At 38.6% G+C, this 8,769-nt stretch overlaps 1 long non-coding RNA gene across 1 annotated transcript; it reads left to right on the top strand.

Moving 5' to 3' along the window:
- The first annotated feature begins 3,648 nt into the window (after positions 1-3,648).
- Positions 3,649-4,072, top strand: LOC135749883 (uncharacterized). The gene is made up of 3 exons (XR_010532498.2): positions 3,649-3,737; positions 3,818-3,864; positions 4,023-4,072. It is a non-coding gene; the product is annotated as an uncharacterized lncRNA (long non-coding RNA).
- Positions 4,073-8,769: the final 4,697 nt, after the last annotated feature.

Below are 8,769 nucleotides of genomic sequence, written 5' to 3'. Positions count from 1 at the left end.
TCAACTGCCATTTGAATACAGAAAGACTCCCCTACTCTGAATGTGCAGCACACGTGTGCTGAAATGTCACTGGTAATGGACATTTTCAATTTTTAAAAGAGTTCTTCTGCACTGACATTTAAAGGCATGAAAACTGAGATGAGACAGCCTGTGGGGATGACAGAGACTCACACGGTTTAGTGTTTTAATTGCAAATTTAATAGGGACAGAATATTCTGGTACTGTTGACACGCTCTGTTGTACATCACACTTTGAGTGCTGCGGTGTGTTTATGTGTGTGTACTACAGTATGTATAACACAATAAGCAATGCACTGTGGTAAGATATTTACTAAGTTAAAAAAAACCATTAGCTGTAGTTATAAGTACATCATCTAATGGTTTTCATAAGTTAAACTGGGGATTTTATTCAGTATAGTGTGTACAGTAAAAAACTAGATTTTTCTCTAACTGTTGTAATGTTTTAGCACCTGACAGGACACTAGGGCACTTTATTTATTTTAGTGACAGCCAAGTAGCACTAATGAAAGATGAGGTTGTGTGAGCATGAGTAAGGTCAGCCTCGGGTGAAAACACAAATTGTGAAATTTTACGGTTGGGCATTCAAGCGGAAAACTTGTAATAACTCCAGAGGGGGCGCTATGTGTTAAATTAGCATGCCAAAAATTTCATAAGCTGTTTTAACTCTTTTTCTCCTATTAGTGTAACATTTGTATGATTATGGTCAATAATGACCGTTTGAACCTATGAAGGAACGCATCATCTATTGATAGATTTGATAACAGTTATGATTATTATGATAAAATTGACTGCAGTGTGGTTGGCTGTATTCATATAGTACTGTAATAGTTGTTTCACACTGTTTAGCCTATTCATTCTCAGCTGTAACTACGGTTCTATGAATCAGTCACATCATGTCATAAGAATATATAAATATTTCACCACAAATACATGATAGGCTATGCATTACAGTCGTTTTACCACAAGTACTGTACAATTAGAAGCAGAAAGCCATGATATAATTAACAGTGACATTACTAAAGACAACAATGTTCAAGAAACAAACGTGATAATTATATTTACTGAAAAAAATCTACCACCAAGTAAAAACACAGAAGACAAATACTCACAGCCATTATGTTATTGAGTAATAGACCTAAAATATAAAGATGGTAAACTCACTACACGCAATTTCATTTAATTTCATGAAGCAACAATAATAATTTGCGTGCACAAAAAAACAACAGAAAAAACAACAACAAAATTATGGCTTTATTCTACATTTTCTTCTTCTCTATGTGAGTTTCTGAAAATGTTTAAAAAATATTTCTTTTTCATTAAAAAACACTTAAACCAATACATTTAGATTTAAAGATTTTTAACATTGTGTGAAACTTTTTTGAAGTGTTTCCAAACTTTTCAACAACCAGCATCTGCTGTTGCTAGTTCAAAAGACACACCGTATTCCTAAACACTACAGTAATTTGAAAGTTTCATGTTAAAACTAAAAAAAGAAACTTTCCTGTTCTGAGAAAGAGACAAAGACGTGATAGGACGTGTGCGAGAGTTACAGAGAAGAGAGCGTGACTGATCAACTGCGATTACTATTGTTTGCTGTCACGTCGACTGAGTTAATTCTGTCATAGTATTGCGTAATGGTTAATGTAATGCAAAATTATACAAAACAGTGAGTTCCTGTTGCTGTTGTGGTCCTTTATCACACGTGTGGCCTCTCATCTAGGAACAACAATTGTATAAGACAACAACTAAGAGTCAACAATTATTAGATTTGAAATTATTGTGAAAAAACATTTTGTTAATTTATTCTAAATGAAATGCAATGGATTGGAGCAAATCAGATTTGAATGAATAGCTCACCTTTTGCTTGCATTCATGGCAATTTTGTTTTCCTCATTTCTGCCTCACTGATAGATGTTAGAGGTCCAGACACATCAGAGATGTGCACCTGTTCTGATCCCATCTCGTAAGCCTTGAGAAAGACAAACTAGTGTACATAATGAAAATGATCATGTTAATACCCCCCGAATTTTGATAAGAGTATAATTTCTCGGTTTTTAAAGGGACACAAGGCAGCATTTTAATGTTAATAAATCATCTTCGTAACCCAGATAGCAGACGGACTCAGCCCGAATTTGGCCTCATGATGGCACTGCTGGCGGGCTGCTGGCAACGGCATGCAACATGTCAGCCAAGTATGGGCCAGGTGTGGCAATGATGGCACTGGATCCATGATGGCAGATAACATTTGGGCCATTTGTGGGTGGGAGGTATGTGGCCCAGATCAGTGTAGTGATTCTGGCCCAGATCAGTTTAGTGATTGTAAGCCACATTTCAAATACTGTGATTAATAATAAATAACTATCATTGTGTACAATCAGATGTTAGAAATAAACAATATGTTTCACTGTTCACTTTTGCCTGCCGAAGTGTTAAAAAAGATCAAATCATTGTGCCAGTTAACCTTCGCGTTACGTTAAGGATGCGCAGTTTATTTATGCAGTGCAACAAGAACGTACACGCGGATGACATCAAAGTACTGCGAGAGCGACTCGAATGAACATGGGCAGGATTCTGATTTCAAATCACTCTCGCAGTATTTTAACGTCATCCGTTTGTCAGTTCTTCCAACGCAGCATTACTCCGAACACCTTGTCAGAAATTATTGAGATGGCCAATCAAATCAAAAAAGGCGAGTGCCACTGGCCAATCACATAACAGATGACAAGCTTTCCTGGGCTGCGTTCAGCCCAGACAAAACGTTGCACAACGTTTATTAAACAGAAACGGTGATGCGTTGAACACCCTGTTGTGATGACGCAAGAGTTGCAACTACGGTAGCTGAGAGGCCATTCTTTGTGTTCTTTTTAAAATGTTTCTGAAGCCTGATGAAATCGTTATAAATGTGTGTTTAATACTGTAAAATACCCTCCATGTTACAGTCACTGACCTTGCCGTCCAGAATGAAAGACAAAATTCCAACTTGAACCCATTGAGCGAGCTGTCTCTTTCCTACCGCGTGGTTTTATACATCTTGCCGCTGATTGGGCCGACATTTGGGCCGACACACCCACCAAACAAGAGAAAACGCATCTAAAACCTGTTGCACACCGTTTCCAGGAAACATGTCATTCAACCCGGAAACGTAGCAAAACGTTGCGCACCGATGTGAGATTGAACGTGCCCCTGTTATCGCAAGCCGAGCGGCGGCCAATCAAATTAACCAATAGGCAGGGTTAACCCCAGGAGCAGCAGTTACACCGCGTCAATCAATCATAACGGACACAGATTTCAAAGGCAGCAGGATGAAAGATAACCAGTAAGTACCTGAACTTAAATATTTAAACTTTTTCAATCATAAAAATGTTTTTGTTTAAATTTCTATCAAACGTATAAAGGGATGCAAACGTTTACGTGATTCATGTGTAATGTAATGCGTTATATTGTCCGTGTGACATATTGATATTAAATTAGCTGTTTTCTATAAGGTTAAGAATTACTGTGATCATATTATAATAAAGTATTCGAACTTCATTATCTGGTCTTCCTGCTGTTAGAACATTTATTTAAATATATATATATATATTTAAAATGTATTTCTGTTACGTTTAATTTTATTTTTCTGTGAAAGTGTATCAGGTCTGTGTTCATCAAGACATGAAGACTCTGGAGTGGGACAAGAGAAGGATGGTGGGGTGTTATTCCAATAGACACATTAAGGTAAATTAAATGTAAATTAAATTGAGGCTCATGTTTGCATCTTTGTGTTTATATATCAAAAGATTGCTCTGTGATTTCAGTGAAAGCTGATAAATACAGAGGGCTTGACAGTGGTTTCATTGATTAAGTGAGTAAAATCTGACCATAGCCTAACAATAATTTTGTTACCTGAATTGCATTGTTGAATACAAAGTAAAATGCGAAATAAAAATACAAATACAAATATTTTGAATATGGAATACTGTGAAAATATTTTCTGTTAATCATCTGCTGTGTTTGCTTCAGGTAAAGAGGTGGGACAATGATGGTGACAGGACAGGAGGAGGTGACATTCAGGTTAGTGACAGTACATCAGGGCACCATTTAATTTAATGTTAATTTGTTTGCTTCCAAAATCAATACTTGACAAATCTTTACAATTATATTTGCAAAGCTGAATTTCTCATAGGTGGATAAAGTATGACAGCAATTGTGAAGACCTTAGACGTGCAGTATATGGTTCTTCTCACAAATTGATGTTTACTCACTCCTCTTTCATTTATATTGATTTGACTTAATTTTCTTGGTAAATAATAATGGGGATATTCCTAATATAATATATTTTAAGTACATGCTTAGAACATATCTCATTTGCTCATTTGCTTTGTATCTAAATGAAAAGTACGTCTTTAAGGTCTAAGCTATGTTTCATTTTATTTAGACATTCAGCGCAGACACTTTCATCCAAAGCAACTTGAGGAAGAAAACAAGAAGCAGTTCATCCTAAAAGGTTCATCTTCTAATTCTCTATCTAAATGTTTGTTTTAAAGTATATTATTATGCTTTTAATTACTTTATTATATGGCTTTTGCTTCATAACAACACTGTAAGCCCATACAGGTTGATTGAACTTCTCGTTGAAACTCGTTGCCCTAAAAAAGTTGATTTTGCCTGGTTGAAATAACAATTAATTTTAAGTTTAATGTACTTAATGTTTTAATTTCTTCCAATATTCTTGCACTCTTAACCCAGTTTAGATGGCATTACTAGAAATGTGTGAGGAAACCTGTTGCATATAACTTTAGTTTTTATCACTTTGTATTACTTTTGATGTTATAAATGGTATTATACAAAAAAAAAAGGTCTGATTTTAAGTCAATCATTGAAAAAACGTGATTCTCCACAGAAACACACAAAAATGTGTTTTAACATACATTGTAAGTACAGTGGAGAGAAATACAATAAAATGTTTTGAACAGGGTTCATGTACGGAAACACTGATCACCTGAACGGTGACTTCACAAAATTATAATTTACAACAAAACAACATCAATAATATAAGAGCTTGAAACTATATGACATTTTATTAACAAATATTTGAATAGAGAACGTTCTTATCAGTTTTTAATTTGTGAAAAAGCAGAAAATAATCAAAATATTCAAGCGCAAAGGATTATGGGTATTCCTCACAACATGAACTAATAATTTTAAGTTCATTTTACTTGAATGTTTTAGTTTAGAAGATTTTGTAAGGTTAACAGTTAAATCAACAAATCAATTTAAGCTTTGGCTTCAAAACAGAAAATATTAATGATTTTTCCTTGATTGTTTGAGTAAAGACAATTTCTGGGTTAACAGTGAATTATTGATTTGCATCTGTTTTCTTTTATATAACAGTGGGCTGTTGTAATGTATGCATCTATGGAAAGAGGAGCTGAGAAGAAAAGAGAGGCTGGAAAGCAGTACGTCTTGTTGAGGACAATCCTGAATAGGAACACTTTCTCATACACATAGATTATTATTAGTGTTTGATATTTTTTCATTTTTATTAATTGTATTGTTTTAATTTTTCGTTTTATTTGAAATTACCCAAGTTAGAGTCATGCTAATACTTTAACTGGAACTTGTATGTTTGCGCGAAGCTGGCTGTAAAGTTGGTTTCACATACACATGAAGTTTCTAAATAACTTAACTAACTTTTAAGTTCAGTTTGTTTTAAACTTGTATTTACCTTTGGTAATTCATTTAAATTTCAATTCATGCTAATATATTAATTTCAATGAGAACTTCTGTATTTGTGTATAGCTGGTAATTTGGGCAAACTACATTTCACACACCAATGTAACTGTCACAAAGTTTTTTTATTATCAGTTTGTTCTAAACTTTTGTTTGTTTACTAAGGATGAAATTGCTTTGTAATTTAAGTTGTTGGTGTTAGATTCATGCCAATAATGTAGTTGAACAAACTAGTACTTTTGTTTATTGCTGGCAGTTTATACTAGAAGAGTTTTAACACATAAAATGTCGTAGTGTTATTGATTAATAAAAAGGCAAACAATTTGAAAATAATTTTTCGTGTGATTTATTTATTAATATAATTTGGGCAAGATTAGGCTGAGTTATGGCTCAGTTTTGGAAGTTCTGGTTAAATTCTGGTTTTAATATGGTCGACCTATGGCTGGCTGAGAACTGGTACTGATGTTAGAACCAATTATGGCCCATGTGTGGTCCTTGTCTGTAATTCAGAACTGGGCCACTGTAGGGCCGTCATTCTTCGTTGTATATGGGCCGAGGAAAAACTGGTTCTGTGGGCCGGAGCTGGGCCAGAACAAAATTGCTATCTGGGAAGTCGGTATATGGTTAAATTACTCATTACCGGACGAATGAAGACTCTCTCCCCCGCCACTACCGTCTGTAGGAAGAATACCCCACTTGCAAGTTCGCTGTATCGGACCCAGGGTCCTTCAGTCTTGCAAAGTCTCAGATATTGCGAGAAGCAGGATCACTTTACGGCAAACAACACAGAGGCAGGCGAGCTAAACGCGGCTAGCGATTGTTGCAAATGGCAGAGCCGGGGAAGAAGCATCGAAAACCCTTGACGGAAGGGAAACATAACTGGATTGGAAATAAGCTGATAAACTTGGTTCCGAGGGGAGAGAGACAACAGTTCGTTTTTACGACAGTGTGTTTGAAAGCATTTACTTTCAGACACTAGGGGGAGCTCGTAGAGAAATATTACGCAGACTTGCCTGGTTTCCCTTTAATGCATACTCTAAAACCCCATTCACACAGCATTTTGGTCCCAGAAAAATTGGCAGAGAGGCTTCTGTGTGAACACAAACACATCCCGTAAATGTTTTGGGATCGCTCCCGTAAATAGGACCTAACATTGCTGTAACATTCACGGAAAGCATTATGTATGTACAAGATGCAGAAACAATGCCTTAAGGCAGTGGTCTCAAACTCTCGCCCTATGTTATATTGTTGAAAGGTGCCGCGGGCCGCAGAGAGGGGGAGGACGGGGCGCAAATGGCCCGCGGCACCTTTCAACAATATAACATAATCTGGCCCGCAGAAAGATTTTTATTCACTTTGTTTCATATTCATTTCATTTTTAATTTAAACTTTTAAGGGTTCGTTCACATGTCGCATCTAACAATGCGTGTAATAACGAGTGAAGGCGTTTCTTACTTTCTAAAGTGCTCAGGAGCGTAAGTTGCACTCCGTGGCGTGGCGTCACGCGTTGATACGCAGCCATGAGCCGTGCGTGCTGCGTGATTGCGAGGATAACGGAATGCGTGATTGGACTTTAATTCCTCATCTGAACCTTGCGTCAATCATATCATTGTCACCATGCGATTGTCACAGGAGTGACGATCTTTTGGGCGGAACCAAAAATTGGGAAGTTTTGGTTCCGCCCGGATGTTTCCGCCCGGACCGGTAAGAGCAAACACCGGACATCCGGTGGCGTCGCGAACGCTGTAATCAGCTAAACTACACACAGCTGGGAGCTATTAAGAGGAGCGCCGGGTGATTGGAGGAGAACAGCACCCAGGGGAGTATAAAAAGACAAGTTAAACCACAGTCTTGGCTGATGTTATCCACTGTTGTGTTGGTGTGTATTGTAGTGCTGAGTTAAGCTCGCCTGGTACGCTATATTCGGATCGCTGTATTGCTCTCTCTCTCCATGTGTGGATCGTAGATCGATGGGAATGAGGACATCGAAGACCTTATAGGTGAAGTACTAGACGGATACTGACATTTGTTGAGAGAAACGGAAGGAGAGGAAAACTTACAGTTGTGAGTATATATATCTGTGGGAAAAGTGGTGTTGGTGGCTGGAAAGCGCCCTGTCTAGATACCTGGAGTTACTATTGGCATGAAGACAACCTAGTACGAAGAAAGACAGAGATCGTGAGTAACCAAATCCCTTGGAGTGAGTGTTTGGATATATTTGATTGATACATTGTTTGAGTGCTCTTAAGAGAGATCGAGTGGCCCTACCCCTGTACCAGCGTGGTGGGCGAGCCGAAGGTTTCGTGGGAAAGCAGCTACAGCAACGATAGCAAACAAACGCTAGGCCATCTACCATCTCCCTATTCTCGCCCAGAGCGACGTGGAAGAGGACGGGTGTCTATTGTGTGCACTGAGCGTGGTGGGAGTAGAGGCAGGAGAGATCCGCTGGCCCGAGGTCTCGACGAAAGGGCGCCCCGGTCCAGTGTTCGATTGACCAACGGGTCTCGAGGAAAGGGCAGCGCTCGACCCGGTGTGCCGGCGTGGCCTTCTCGCCCCTCTGTTCATCAACGAGTTTCGCCGAGAGGGTCTTGGCCCCCGGCGTCCCATTACAAATCAGTGCTAAATCGCCGCATTGCAGAAACCAGCCAGCGTAAGCTCGCCACCCTGTAAGTTTCCATGTAACTTGTTATGTCTGCTGATTGACAGGAAAGTGAGTGAGTCGTGAGAGTTGTGGAGAGAAAGAGAGCCAGCGTGAACACTGAGGTACTGAACTGTGGGGAGAGCCATATCTACCTGGAAGCTGTAATCAGCGTAGAGGTGAGCAAACGTCTTGAGAACGATTCACTGTGTCCCTGTATCCTAGCAGCCATCTGTGAGAAAGAGAGCCAACATGAACACGGAGATACTGAACTGTGGAGAGAAAGAGAGCCGTACCTACCTAGAAGCTGTAATCAGCGCAGAGGTGAGCAAACGACTTGAGAACGATTCACTGTGTCCCTGTATCCTAGCAGCCATCTGTGAGAAAGAGAGCCAACGT

This window comes from Paramisgurnus dabryanus, chromosome 1, assembly GCF_030506205.2.
Source record: "Paramisgurnus dabryanus chromosome 1, PD_genome_1.1, whole genome shotgun sequence".
In the NCBI taxonomy this organism is placed as follows: Eukaryota; Metazoa; Chordata; class Actinopteri; order Cypriniformes; family Cobitidae; genus Paramisgurnus; species Paramisgurnus dabryanus.
Note: the sequence above shows the minus strand (reverse complement) of the source record. Positions and strands in the feature narration are given on the sequence as shown.